Source organism: Dysidea avara, chromosome 8 (genome assembly GCF_963678975.1).
Source record: "Dysidea avara chromosome 8, odDysAvar1.4, whole genome shotgun sequence".
Taxonomy (NCBI): Eukaryota; Metazoa; Porifera; class Demospongiae; order Dictyoceratida; family Dysideidae; genus Dysidea; species Dysidea avara.
In genome coordinates, this window is record NC_089279.1 from 570,191 (window position 1) to 585,314 (window position 15,124).

The 15,124-nt window shown below is 37.3% G+C and overlaps 1 long non-coding RNA gene across 1 annotated transcript in view; it reads left to right on the forward strand.

Moving 5' to 3' along the window:
- Nucleotides 1–15,124, forward strand: part of LOC136264101 (uncharacterized) — a 44,631-nt gene extending 29,507 nt beyond the window's left edge. The window contains exon 3 of the long non-coding RNA XR_010704958.1: nt 15,010–15,124. This is a non-coding gene — a long non-coding RNA (uncharacterized lncRNA). The remainder of the gene's footprint in view (nt 1–15,009) is intronic.

The window sequence follows — 15,124 nt, forward strand, 5'->3', positions numbered from 1 at the left end:
AACTAGCCACCTTGTAGAGACATCAGCTAGAAAAGTTACCTTGTAGAGAGTTCAGCTACAAAGAAACCATTCTGTAAAGAGCTCAGCTGCAAACAAATCACCTGTACAGAATTCAGCTACGAACAAATCATCCTGTAGAGAGATCAGCTAGAAGAAGTTACCTTGTAGATAGTTCAGCTACAAACAAATCTCTCTGTAGAGAGATCGACTAGAAGAAATTACCTTGTAGAGAGTTCAGCTACAAAGAAACCATTCTGTAAAGAGCTCAGCTGCAAACAAATCACCTGTAAAGAATTCAGCTACAAACAAATCTCCCTGTAGAGAGATCAGCTAGAAGAAATTACCTTGTAGAGAGTTCAGCTACAAAGAAACCATCATGTAGAGAGTTCAGCTGCAAAGAAATCACCACTGCCCAAATTTCAAGGCAATAGCTCTTTCCAATCTGAAGTTATCAATTGTCAAAGTTGGCAAATTGGATGTGTGTGGAAGACCCCTTTTCGCAAATCCGGTCACATATTTATTATATATATAATTTGTACATTTACTGATAAAATATTTAAAGTACATCTACTTCATCTTTTCTTCTTCCTGTAGTAAAGAAAAAAAACATAGGTTAAAAAAGTCCCAAAGCTGGCCATAGGCCAGCTTTGGGGTATACAAATACAAAAAGAAATGAAATCTAATCAAAAACAGCCAAGCTGTAAAAAAAGGAGTGCGGCCCTTGAAAAGGCTATAATGAAAAAAGATGTGAAGTCCAAGGTGGTGGCCAAGAAATGGCTGTGATGGTAGGTTAATGGTAAAAATTTTAATAACAACAATTCAGGTGAATTTGGTGCCGCTTGGTCTTGGCACAAAATTCACCTGAATTGTCGTTGTTAAAATTTTTACCATTAACCTACCATCACAGCCATTTCTTGGCCGCCACCTTGGATTTCGCATCTTTTTTCACCATAGCCTTTCTGAGGGCCGCACACTTTTTTTACAGCTTGGCTGTTTTGGATTAGATAATTATTACACCTAAAATCTGTCACTTTTTACATGAACGACACATTTAGGTAGTGGTGTGCGATATATCGAAAAATATTGATATCGTGATAATTTGTCGTTATCATATCAATTTCTATACTGCTTTAGCAGATTTCGATATTTATCGAAATATCGAAGAATATTTCGATAAATCGGCATTTAATGTGTGATTGTGCAATCATGCTAGAAACGAAGGTTGGTTGTGTACAATCTAGCCACTTTAAAAGCTTGTCTACCAGTTTTCTGGGCTTATTATTAGTTTTATGCAATAGTTTGAGTGTAAATTGTATTCGAAGCATATTTATAAATATCAGCCGCCCTTGCAATTACTCCACCCACACAATTAAAAATTATCGAAAATCGAATCAAAATTTCAATATTTACTCTATTATCGTATCGAAATAAAAATCCTGATATTGCACATCACTACATTACAGTACACACAGAGACCTGATCAGACAGGTTTCACTGTACATCAATTCAGTTGTTTAGACCAGTATGCAGTGTGAATGAGGTACATACAAGCATTACACACGTTACATTTGCTAGTTACTTCTTCAACCTGCAGCCAAAGTTCCTGGATTTCTGATGATGTAAGTGGCAAGTGATAGTTGGTCTGTACACCTTGTCAACAATCCCGCCATGAGGTAATACCGGCATTTGCTGCTACTAGTAGCATTAGAAGCTCTGCACAAGTAAAAAAAAACCCTATCACATAAACACGTGTGTGGCAATGTGGCACTTTACACACTTCACTCCTCATTTCATTAGCTGGGATATATCTCTTACTTCTTCAAGTGATGCTTAAGTGGTGTAGTTCCTCATTGAAGTATGCCTCACCATCCAGTTATAATACCTCGTACACTGAATACGAATAATGCTTTTTATCCGTACCATGGCTTTACTTCTTTGTCAAGAACTTGGACCGGTTGCCATTTATTTAAAAATTCAATTAAAACCACACATCACGTGTATCCGCTTGAAGTGATTAGGACTTTCCAAGAGATTCCCCTAAATAGATTACATGATAATTATCAATCTGGACTCTGGTGGTACACATGGTTCAACAATGTGGTACGTGTACTTTAATATAGTATAAACTGTCAAGAATTGTTTGTGCACTGCTAAACTATTTTTGTGTGATGTTTAACAGCAGTTGATGATGACCAGACAAAGAACTGCAAGAAGAACTACTGTGATGGTAGGGGAAAATGCCCACCCCTAAAGCTCTTCCTAGGAGCATTAACTAGCATTATCTACTGCTAGTGTAGATGTTGCTGATACATCAGGGGCACCAGAGTAAATGAACAAAGTTTCTCCCATCCAAAACAGCACTTGATAGAGCAGCAGCAATTGCTATTACAGCATCCCAGCGAATATTCTTTGCCAGCAGCAACCCGACTTGGACTAATTAATTTATTTTAATTGGTTTTGTTTGTTAGTTTTTGTTTTGTATCCATCCTTGCCATGCCTACTTTGACTTTGGTCTTTGTGGTCACATGTGACCAAGGAATTGTACATATTATTTAACACTTCATCTACTTTGATGGTTCCAAAAAAATAAAAAGAGGTGAATGTGTTAGTAAGGCTCGATCCTATTATTCTGCTAAACAGGAAAAATAGTTTGGGGGCATGCTCCCTCAGGAAAGTATGAGTACTGCAACTTAAATTTGCTTACTTTCAGTCAAAAAGTGATGATCGAGGCTCTGGTCTTATACACTGGTTGCATCTATACTGCACTGTGACACCCTTGAGGTGTTAGTACCAGCATTGTCCATGGCAATACTGTTCCATCTCCCCGAGTCTTGATGATTGAGTCCTCTATTCCTTTCTCTGCTGCTCCAATTCTGAAGCTGTGACCACAATATTAAAAATTGGTTGATATTATGATAACAATTAAGAGTCAATAATGTATGCGGACTCTTAATTATAGTGACAACATAATGTATTTACAGCTGTGTAGCATATGTGAACTAATTAGGCACTTGCAAGTTTAATTTTAAACATAAGGTGCCTAAAGCATTTAACATGCACAGATATGAGATATATTCATCACATGCAGTAAAGATAGATTTACTCTATAGAACAGTCATACTACACTGTAATTTATACTTACAAATTTACGGTATTATGAAATAGTTATTAGTATGTATGGATTTTTATTACACTGTCAGACAAGATGACAAGTGCATCTTTGACTCTCCAAAAAAATATTCTGCATTAATCTAAATTGCTCATTTCCAAATATCATCTAAAAATTACCTTTTTAACCAATTCGTAGAATCTATCACTGACAAAAATGAGTGATATTCCTTCTTTGTAAAAAAGGTGCATCCAAGAAACTACAAGTACCTGGAACTCAATGTAAAAAAAAACAAAAAAAAAAAACAGTTTAGCTGAAGAGAAAGGTAACTGGTAACTTAAAGAGCTGATATCTGGAGCGGCCAAGAATACAACTAACTACAACTACAATTACTAAAGTTATAATCCATGCAAGAACACCCTGGTAGTAAAACAGGTGTATACATGAAAGTAACTGGTGACTGAAACAGCTGATATCTGAAGCGGCCAAGAATGAATATTCATATACAACTAATTTAACATTGAACGTCTATGATTCAGATATGTTCTATATTCACTCTTGCTGCATTGTAAAGTAGTTTCTTTTAACTCTGATTGGCTGGTAATTTGGCCGCCCATTTAATAGTCAGTATATAGAGAGCGAAAAAAAGGTGGCCAAATTATCAGCCAATTAGAGTTAAAAGAAATTACTTTAGGATGCGAGCAAGAGTGAATATAGACACAGCTGAACTATTATTCAATTATAAAAGTTCAATGTTAAATTTTTGAATTAGTTGTATATGAGCATTCATTCTTGGATATCAGCTGTTTCAGTTACCAGTTACTTTTACTTTCATGTATACACCTGTTTTACAGTCAAGATGTTCTTGCATGAATTAAAACTTTAGTAATTGTAGTTGTAGTTAGTTATATTCTTGGCCTCTCCAGATATCAGCTCTTCAAGTTACTAGTTACTTTTCTCTTCAACTGAACTGTTTTCTTTATTTTTTTACATCGGGTTTCAAGTACTTGTAGTTTCTTGGACATGCCTTTTTTACAGTGAAGGTGTTTTTGGGGTGAATTCTAATTAAACTGATTAGTTTAGGGTGAATTCTAATAGTCTTGGTAACAGCTGAATCCCACAATACAATACTCATTGTGAGAAAAAAATGAACCAGTTTCAGTAATCGTGAAATGATGGTTATATGCTCTACAGCTAGAGCCATGAAAACAAGGTGGAGTATCCTTAGAGGTATATGAGTTATTAAAAGACCATATTTTGTGGGTACCATTATGTAATGTTGCTATTGTTTCAAAAGTACATGAAAATCAGCACCATTTTATGCAATTTAGGGTGTGTGTACTTTCACTAGTAATGTATTGCTAATAATGTCCCAAAACTTTGTGATATGGAAGGCCACATGTTAGTTTATATTGCTGTTTTGGTTGACACTTGACACCTCACACTATTAGTGTTGTATACTTATGTATGGCTAGTAAAGCAAGTACTTTAGTGCACTTTATGAACTTGTGGTGTTTCCTCTGTATATTACAAAGAGTTCATTTTTATATTGTGAATACAATAATCGGATCGGTAGCGAATCAGAACTGATACTAAGCATTTTGGTATTGATCACTATCGGTTATTAAGGTATTCCGATAGCGATTAATAGCCACTGGCGCCAATCATCATCATAACTATCATTATAAATGCTATGCTAGCAAAACTTAAGATATAACAGGCTGTAAATAGTTTTGAGCATTATTCTAGCTAGAAAGGTGCAGGAATTGCTTTGTTAAACATTGAGCAACTGCTACTTACTATGTTTACATGAATATTCTAATAGAACAGTCACACATAGCTAACTTGAGAAGTGTGTAAATTGTATGGCAATTATCGATATAGGTATCTGTATCAGTGAAAATTTACTGTTAGGTATCAGTATCGGATCAGTACTATTTTCTGTGTCAGTGAAACCCTAATTGTGAACTCTTGATATTACTGATTTTATTGATAATAGACACCTGGCTTGATGCCATATATAGCACTGGGAATAGCACTTAAACAATTTAACCAGCAGCGTTTATCCGTTATTTTAGTTTGCTCATAGCTAGTAAATGCTTTCTGTGCCCAATTGCATACTCACAATCGAAACATTTCCATGCTCATGCCTCATGTTGATATGCTTATGTTTGGTCTCAGCAACACCTTGTAATTATTCTTATGAAATTCACATTGTTCTTATGAAATTCACATGGCCCTTATAAAAACACTTGGAAAGCATGCCTGCAGTTTCCCTCACTTGCAGGTGAGTCACCTAAGTGGAATATATTACTGGTCTGACACTTGTGATTCTTGACACGTACACTCGGGCCTGGCGGCCATGCATATATTTCAGACAAATCACTTGTGCCCAAGGTACAACTATTACATATGACACTCCCATATATTAAGAGATTATATTACAATAACTGTAAATATGCAGTTTACTTTAATGACTTTGAGTAAAGAAATCAATACTGTGATCCATAAAAAATTGTAGACATGCACAGGTGACTTGCTTATGCAGAGTACAATCTGATGCTAGATTGCAGTATCAAGTCTTATTGGTGCAGCAAACAGTGTCAGATTACAGGGGTATTCTGTATTAGAGCTAGAAACATTGGATTTAGAGAACTTTTACTGGTATAGTAATTATAAGGACAATGCTTAATATGATTTTTCACAAACACTAAACATTAATACATCTGCAATATTGTCTGAATCCATATTTGCAAGTACACATAAGTCAACCAAATAGTCTGCATTCTTACTCTCAGCATGTTGCCTGTAGCAACATAGGCATAGCCAAGGGTGGGCATGGGCGGGCATTTGCTCAACCATCACAAACTTTTGTCTGACCATCACAAGTAGCTTAAGATTCCTGCAAGGATTCACAACAGCAGCACACAAAAACAATATGCATACCGTAAAATATTCTAATAAATATATGATTCTTTAACATGTCACAATGGTGACTGAATGTATTGTGGTCTATTGGGAAAAGTGCAAATTGCTTCATTGCGTCTACAGTGGACCAGCTATGGATAATTCTTTGACAACAACAAATTTCTCTAACTTGAAAGTAATATGTTGCAATTGAGAAGCTGCACCCATAGCTCTAGTAGTGAGTTATTGTCTGAACCGCATTCGCTGCCCATACTTTTGTATGGGATTCGCGAGAATGAGCCACCATTGAGACTCAGTGCCACGCAAGCCTAATTGATTATATTTCTTTCGAATAATTTAGTATGCATAGTGTCAAGTGCAAATGTGTACCTCATTTGTTGAACCATCACTTCAAGCAGGGATTGGTAGAGGGTGTATCACGTGATCCATTAGGCAGAAAATCCCTTGGAAAGCCCTATATTACACTTCATGTAGTCGTACGTGCCACTCTGCTCGGCACGGTTTAAATTCGAAATTTAAAATGGAGTCAAAAAGTAGTACTGTATCTATAAGTCACAGTGCTAGTGATAGGACTCAGCGTGGATGGTGTTGGCAGCAAAAGATTTCATTTCAGTGGACTTATCAAGTGCATTTTTTGATAAGGAAAGTGCCATATAGTCTACTGCTGATAAAAAGAAACAGGAAAATGTGCTCTTCTAGATAACAATAATGGCATATGCAAATGAAGGTTGCTGGAGCTCGGAATGGAGAAAAGGTCAAGTAAATATGAAGTGTTACATGCTCAATTTGTACAGATTAACCGAGTTGTGGTTTACCCAAGAGTTTACCAGATTCATGCAAGATGTACTTTGACTGCTATAACTCTGGGACGAAACTTTCTTACATGCTGATGTTTGTGATAAGACCCGTTATAGTTCATAAATTAGCACCCTGGCCTTCATTTAGGGCCATGTGATGTTTGCTTGAAAAAGCATTGCAAATCGCTATGATGGTTGGTCTGTAAGCTATACTGCCAGTTGATTATGCTAAGTATGCATGTGATGAACTCTTTATATTGTTGGTTCTTGTATAGGTTCAGCAGTTTGATGTCACGTGATGTTCGGCTTCAACGATCGTTGGTGGATTCCTACCCAGAAGTTTAATAGAATAACATATAGCTAGTAAGTGTTTGCATGCATGCAAGCAGCATTTGTTTACACTATAGCACAGGTAGCTGTAGGCCTTGTGTGATTACACTTTTCATATTTTTCTTTGATAATTTAAGTGAGCGTGTTTCTTGTGTGTGTAGTTAAGTTGATGTCATGCCCAACCATCAAATATTGGCTGGCTACGCCCCTGTGTAGCAAAGGTAGATTCATAAATAAATATTGCTTGCAAATTTGGTCATGCCTTGCAGTGTAAATACATTTCTCAGGTGGGTCCACTCAAGCTGCCTTCCTGCAGGTTTTATGTGTAATGTTCATCAAACAAAACAGACTGCAGTTGCAAACAGGGAAGCAGAAATTATGTCTAGATAATTTCAGGAATAATGATGGGGTAAAAGAGTTGAGCATTTTCCTATGTAATGTTAGAGCATAATGATTGAGATACTCTAATAAAGCAGTCACTTACTCCAACAGAATGATCAGCATGGAACAGATTGTGCTAGTCACTAAGCACTTTGCTAGTAAAAGCAGCTTTTCTGACAAACTGATATAGTTAGATTTAGCTGTTTCAAAGTTTTTCTGTATAATTCAATCTAATCCAAAACAGCCAAGCTGTAAAAAAGTGTGCGGCCCTCAAAAAGGCTATAGTGAAAAAAGATGTGAAATCCAAGGTGGCGGCCAAGAAATGGCTGTGATGGTAGGTTAATGGTAAAAATTTTAATAACGACAATTCAGGTGAATTTGGTGCCGCTTGGTCTTGGCACAAAATTCACCTGAATTGTTGTTATTGAAATTTTTACCATTAACCTACCATCACAGCCATTTCTTGGCTGCCACCTTGGATTTCACATCTTTTTTCACCATAGCCTTTTTGAGGGCCGCACACTTTTTTTACAGCTTGGCTGTTTTGGATTAGATTTCACTTCTTTTTGTATTTGTATACCTCAAAACTGGCCTATGGCCAGCTTTGGGGCTTTTTTAACCTATCCTTTTTCTTTACCACAGGAAGAAGAAAAGATGAAGCAGATGTTAAATACTTTAAATATTTCTGACTTTATCAGTAAATGTACAAATTATATATATATATATATATATATATATATATAATACATATATTTATTACAGAACTCTCTGCATGGTGGTTTCTTTGTAACGTAACACTCTACAAGGTGACTTCTTCTAGCTGATCTCTCTACAGGGTGAATTGTTTGCAGCAGAATTATCTGCAAGGTAACTCTTCTTCTAGCTGATCTCTCTACAGGGTGATTTGTTTGTAGTTGAATTCTGTACAGGTGATTTGTTTGCAGCTGAGCTCTTTACAGAATGATTTCTTTGTAGCTGAACTCTCTACAAGGTAACTTCTTCTAGCTGATCTTTCTACAGGGCGATTTGTTTGTAGCTAAACTCTCTACAAGGTGATTTGTTTGTAGCTGATCTTTCTACAGGGCGATTTGTTTGTAGCTGATCTCTCTACAAGGTGATTTGTTTGTAGCTGATCTCTCTACAGGGTGATTTGTTTGTAGCTGATCTCTCTACAAGTTGATTTGTATGTAGCTGATCTCTCTGCAGGTTGATGTGTTTGTAGCCGATCTCTCTACAGGGTAATTTGTTTGTAGCTGAACTGTCTATAAGGTGATTTGTTTGTAGCTGATCTCTCTGCAGGTTGATTTGTTTTAGCTGAACTCTCTACAGGGTGATTTGCTTGTAGCTGAACTCCTTACATTGTGTCTAGTTTCTAGCTGATCTCTCTACAGGATGATTTGTTTGTAGCTGATCTCTCTACAAGTTGATTTGTGTGTAGATGATCTCTCTGCAGGTTGATGTGTTTGTAGCCGATCTCTCTACAGGGTAATTTGTTTGTAGCTGAACTCTCTATAAGGTGATTTGTTTGTAGCTGATCTCTCTGCAGGTTGATTTGTTTTAGCTGAACTCCTTACATTGTGTCTAGTTTCTAGCTGATGTCTCAACAGGGTGATTTTTTGTAGCTGAACTCTCTATAAGGTGATCTGTTTGTAGCTGATCTCTCTACAGGTTGATATGTTGTAGCTGAACTCTCTACAGGGTGATTTGTTTGTAGCCGATCTCTCTACAGGGTAATTTGTTTGTAGCTGAACTGTCTATAAGGTGATTTGTTTGTAGCTGATCTCTCTGCAGGTTGATTTGTTTTAGCTGAACTCTCTACAGGGTGATTTGCTTGTAGCTGAACTCCTTACATTGTGTCTAGTTTCTAGTTGATCTCTCTACAGGGTGATTTGTTTGTAGCTTATCTCTCTACAAGGTGATTTGTTTCTAGCTTATCTCTCTACAGGTTGATTTGTGTGTAACTGATCTCTCTACAAGCTGATTTGTTTGTAGCTGATCTCTCTGCAGGTTGATTTGTTTCTAGCTGATCTCTCTACAGGGTGATTTGTTTGTAGCTGATCTCTCTACAAGTTGATTTGTGTGTAGCTGATCTCTCTGCAGGTTGATTTGTTTGTAGCCGATCTCTCTACAAGGTAATTTGTTTGTAGCTGAACTGTCTATAAGGTGATTTGTTTGTAGCTGATCTCTCTGCAGGTAGATTTGTTTTAGCTGAACTCTCTACAGGGTGATTTACTTGTAGCTGAACTCCTTACATTGTGTCTAGTTTCTAGCTGATCTCTCTACTGGGTGATTTGTTTGCAGCTGAACTCTCTATAAGGTGATTTGTTTGTAGCTGATCTCTCTGCAGGTTGATTTGTTTTAGCTGAACTCTCTACAGGGTGATTTACTTGTAGCTGAACTCCTTACATTGTGTCTAGTTTCTAGCTGATCTCTCTACAGGGTGATTTGTTTGCAGCTGAACTCTCTATAAGGTGATTTGTTTATAGCTGATCTCTCTGCAGGTTGATTTGTTTTAGCTGAACTCCTTACATTGTGTCTAGTTTCTAGCTGATGTCTCTACAGGGTGATTTTTTGTAGCTGAACTCTCTACAGGATGATTTGTTTCTAGCTTATCTCTCTACATGTTGATTTGTGTGTAACTGATCTCTCTACAAGCTGATTTGTTTGTAACTGATCTCTCTGCAGGTTGATTTGTTTGTAGCTGATCTCTCTACAAGATGATTTGTTTGTTGCTGATTGCTCTAAAGGTTGATTTGTTTGTAGCTGAACTCTGCAAAGTGTTATGTTTGTAGCTGATCTCTCTACAGGGTAATTTGTTTGTAGCTGAACTCTCTCCACAGTGACTTGTGTGTAGCTGAATTCTCTAGAGAGTGACTTAATTGTAGGTGAACTCTCTACAGGGTGCATGACTTGAACTCTCTTCAGTGTGACTTGTAATGTTCTGAATCTCTACAGTGATATATTTGTAGCTTAACTCTCCACAGGGTGACTTGCTTCTTGCTGAACTGTCTATAAGATTAACTGTTTGCAGCTGAACTCCCTACAGAATAACTTGCAATGTAATAGAATTCTATAATGAAGTAAATAAATAAAAATAATAATAAATAAATTAGCTGAATGCTCTATTAGAGTGACTGTTCTATTAGAGTATCTCGATCTCGCATTTGCCACACGGAGTTGGCTTTCGAATCATAACTCAGTGGTTTGTAATCCAATTCTTCTATACTACTGCAAGGACTTTCTATGAAGATTATTCCAGCTATACACCGATTTTCAGCTCATTGCTCTAAGCGGTTTGCCTAGTAGGCGTAAAAACTAATACTTTATTATTCATAAAAATCGATCGCGTAATTGTGACACAGATTAGATTAGATTATCCATTTTTGTCAAAAGACAAGGGTACACAAAAGGCTAAGCCTGTAAACGTGCTCCCCTTCGCAAAAAGCACATACAAAACAACACACACACAAGTACACTGAATAAAAAACAAACAAACAAACAAACAAACAAAAAAACACTAAACAGATGTATTAAAAGCTTATACAAAACTGAAGACATATAGTTGATGCTACACAAAAAGAAATCGACGAAGAGCAGAGTGAAAAGCAACACGATTCGACAGTTGAAGAATACTGTGAGGTATTGAATTCCACAGAAAAGGAGTGTTGACAAAGAAAGAGTGACGATAAGGGTTGATGGTCGATGAGGGAATGGAAAGTGATTGAGGGTGAGATCTTGTGTTTGTAAAAGAAAATTGGAAATACTTGTTAAATGGGATTGAAATTCGATTGTGTAAAATATCATGAGCTAGGCTAATAGAACTGAAGGATCTCCTAGAGTGGAGGGTAGGCCACTTAAGCTGATGCAAACATGAGTCAGCTTAGGTTTTGAGTCAGCACAGGTTGGGTTTTGTGTCATATCTCCGTGGTCTTTATCTCGATTCCTTTCAAACCACCAAAAGGCACTCCTACGATGGTTACTCCATCTATATAGAAATTTTCAACTCATTCTATGAAGCGGTTTACCCTGTAGGCGTGACAACAAATCGATCTTGTTTTACGCGAATAATCGGTCATAACTCCTTTTTTTTTTCTTTTTTAAACGTAACCCAATAGAAACAACAAATTAAACATAAAGAAAGGAGGGAAAAAAATACAATAAGAGTTACTGCTTAATTAATGGGAGTCTTGACTCTACTTGAATGAGGTCAATTGGTGCTGATCCTAAAGAGTGGCCAAAGGAGCCCTTTGAGGATCTAGAACCCCTCAGACATCTAATTGCTGACCTCAGAAGTGAAAAGGACAAGCAGCACCGGATCCACCCCATTACAGCAGCATAATTTGAATCCCATTTATCTGATAGCAAGGAAGCAAGGCATTTGTAAAACATGGTTGCTTTGTTAGCCATTCCTCCTGTGGCTGAAAAGATTAAAGGAGTAAAGGAACTCTGTTCAACTTCACGTATGCGAGCTTCATATGAACGCTTCTTACACAATTCATGTTTTCTGTAAATGGCACTGGCACTGGTGGTACGATTACTAGGAGCGTGTGGGTTAAAGACTTTAACATCAATGTTAGTTTTCTCACAACGGCCACCCCAAAAACCATTGGCTGAAATATCTAGTCGAGCACCATCTTCGATGTTTGAAGAGGCTAAGGTGAACTGCTCACCAGTAATAGGTTGTAAATGTGGTTCAACATCCACCTCATGGCAGACCTCAGTAAGTACATGTAAGCTTGCTGTTAAGTCACGGATCTCGTTGTGACGGATAGAAGGGAAACCACCCTTGGGACAAGTAAAGGAAGTTCAACAGTGAACTTAGTTCCACAGGTGCAATGTTGAGGAAGCCTGGCAGGGTCCCATCCATATCTAAGCGTAACAGCGTCGTGGAAGGCAGTTTTGTGAAGAGAAAATTTGTACTCCTGCAAAGGCAGAACAGATAACCAATTTGAAGCTCCCTTTTCAGAAGCTAGTTCAATTGATCTCTTTAGACTAGTTGTAGCCCCTTCTAGTAAAGATGCTTTGTTAGAAGATGTCATGGAAAATTTCATGCGATATATTTCGTTTTTTATTAAAAGTTGTTCACCACGAATATCACTTGAGAAAGTGTTGGTTTGAGATAACAAAAGGGATTGCACACTGGTTTGAGTCATAACTCCTGCACCATTCATCGGATTTGCACCAAATTTGATACTAGAATTCGCCTTTGGACTCCCTTTCTGTGTGCCAAATTTCAAGGCGATCAGAGCACACGTTTGCGTTTTATAGCAATTTTTGCAAGTGTGCGAAAACACAAAGAAGAAAGAAGAAAAAAAAATGAAGAAAAAAATCTAAACGTTGGCAGCTCGTATCTCGGAAATAGCTGGAGCGATTTCCATCAAATTTGGAATGTAGACTCCCCTGGCTGGCGGGCAACTCTGTAGCAACTTTGGTTCCAATCGGATAAGGGTTCACCGAGATACAAAGGTGTGAAAATGACGTTTTCTTTCTTCCTGTAAATATGCTCACGGTGTGGCGCGCCGGCTTCTTGGGCCACAGTAGTGTGTCTTGATTACAAATGTGAAGAAAAAGTTGTAAAACTTGGGAATAATATTGATTACATTTTGGGAATAATGTTTTTGAAGAAATTTGGAATAGAATAACAAGTACACGAAAAAATTATGAATTTTCAACTAGAGTAGGGGCCATAGCACATCGATAAAAAGTACTGAAACAAGTTGGAGTAGTCCATGATATTAAATCACTGTAAAACAATAAGAAGTGTTATATCCCTACTGTGCATTTCCGTTATGGTATCTTGAGCACAGTAGGGATATAACACTTCTTATTGTTTTACAGTGATTTAATATCATGGACTACTCCAACTTGTTTCAGTACTTTTTATCGATGTGCTATGGTCCCTACTCTAGTTGAAAATTCATAATTTTTTCGTGTACTTGTTTGTTAACTTTTTTGTAAATAATTTTATTATAATTGGTGAACCCACGCATACCGCATCTGAAAAGGCACCGCGCGCCCCGGCTATATCAATTATCGTCTCAAAAGTTAAGTATCCATTACGCCTCGTTGTCAACTATGTTCAACCCGTTACACGGCATTTCGAATCACGAACTGTTCGAAAAGCACCTCTACAATCCACGCATACCAAAAGAAATCGTGCCGCGCGCCCCAATCATATTAATTATCGTCTGAAAAATGAAGTATCCGTTACGCTTCGCTGTAGGCTATGTTCAACCCCGTTACACAACAGTACGAATCAAGAACTGTTTGAAAAGCATCTCTGCAATCGAAATAGCCACGATGAAAATACGGACGATTTCCGTTTCAAAGGGAAGCCATCACGTGCTCGCGCCAAATCGACACCTTTCCCTGTCAGCAAAGATGAATGGGACACAAAGGAGGACACTGGTAAGACCATGAATAATGCATTACACGTACTTCGGTATGCCAAAAGGCACCTGTCGGGCCGAAGCGACGTCGAACGGTGAAAAAATCAAGCCCGTAGCCTTAGCCGTTATCGCGGTACGCTTGTCTGAAGGAATCAGTCAGTCAGTTACTCAGTCAGTCAGTAAAAAATTCCGTTGAATAAAAAAAATTTTAAATTCCATAGCAACTTGTTGAAAGCGTTTCGGGTCGATATGAAAGCTTGTTTGGGCTTAGTTTTACCTCACCAATACTGCCTCATCGTCGTAATGGAAAATCGAGGGTGGTTTTTGGGTGATATTATTTCGTGGGCCACGCCTACTCCTTTGTGGTCCCTACTATACAGTTACTATCGTACTGTAGGATGATGAAAATTTTGAGCTTAATTCCCACAAGCCTAATTGCAAACTGCAAAACACAAGCAATGGTCTTGACTATGATGATTCAATTTAAAAAAGAATTCAGAAGAGTTGATCGAAATGTGTCTATGCAAAAACAGTAAAAATTTGTGAGTTAAGTTTCAAGTTGCAAAGTACACACAAATTGGATCCAACCATGCAAAATAATGGCCTGAGTATGCACCCTATGGTAGTTCCCTATAAACCTATTTAATGTGATAAATTGTCATACGATATAAGTATTCAAAAAGTAAATTTTATATTTCAAGCTTGTGCATAGGCAGGAGAAAATAGTGGCATATTTTACCATCAAAACTGCTGTAACTTTAGAACAGTTTAAGCTATAAACTCTGTAAAACCAACTTATTCTTTAGGGCAAGAGCTTCAATTTGACACCAAGTTGGTGGATTAACTGACAGTTTTTGAAAATTAAATTGCCTCCAAAGGTCAAATCTGATTTGGTTCCCTATTGAAAAATGATCTCTGTTTAAAACCAATAAATTAAGTAACAACATGCAGCACAAAAATTATGTCCCAGGTTGCTGTTGCTGTCTGCTGCACTTTGATGTGTCTTAAATATGGTCTGTATATTTATTTGTAAATGCATAAATTTGATTAGTTGCATTGCATTTGTTGTCTTCAGCAAACAAGTGTTTCAAAATCCAACATATTTGGATGTGACAACATTTACCAATGAAGAAGGAGAAGTGACATACAATGACAACTTCACCTTATACTGAACTGTGTATGTTTTGTTG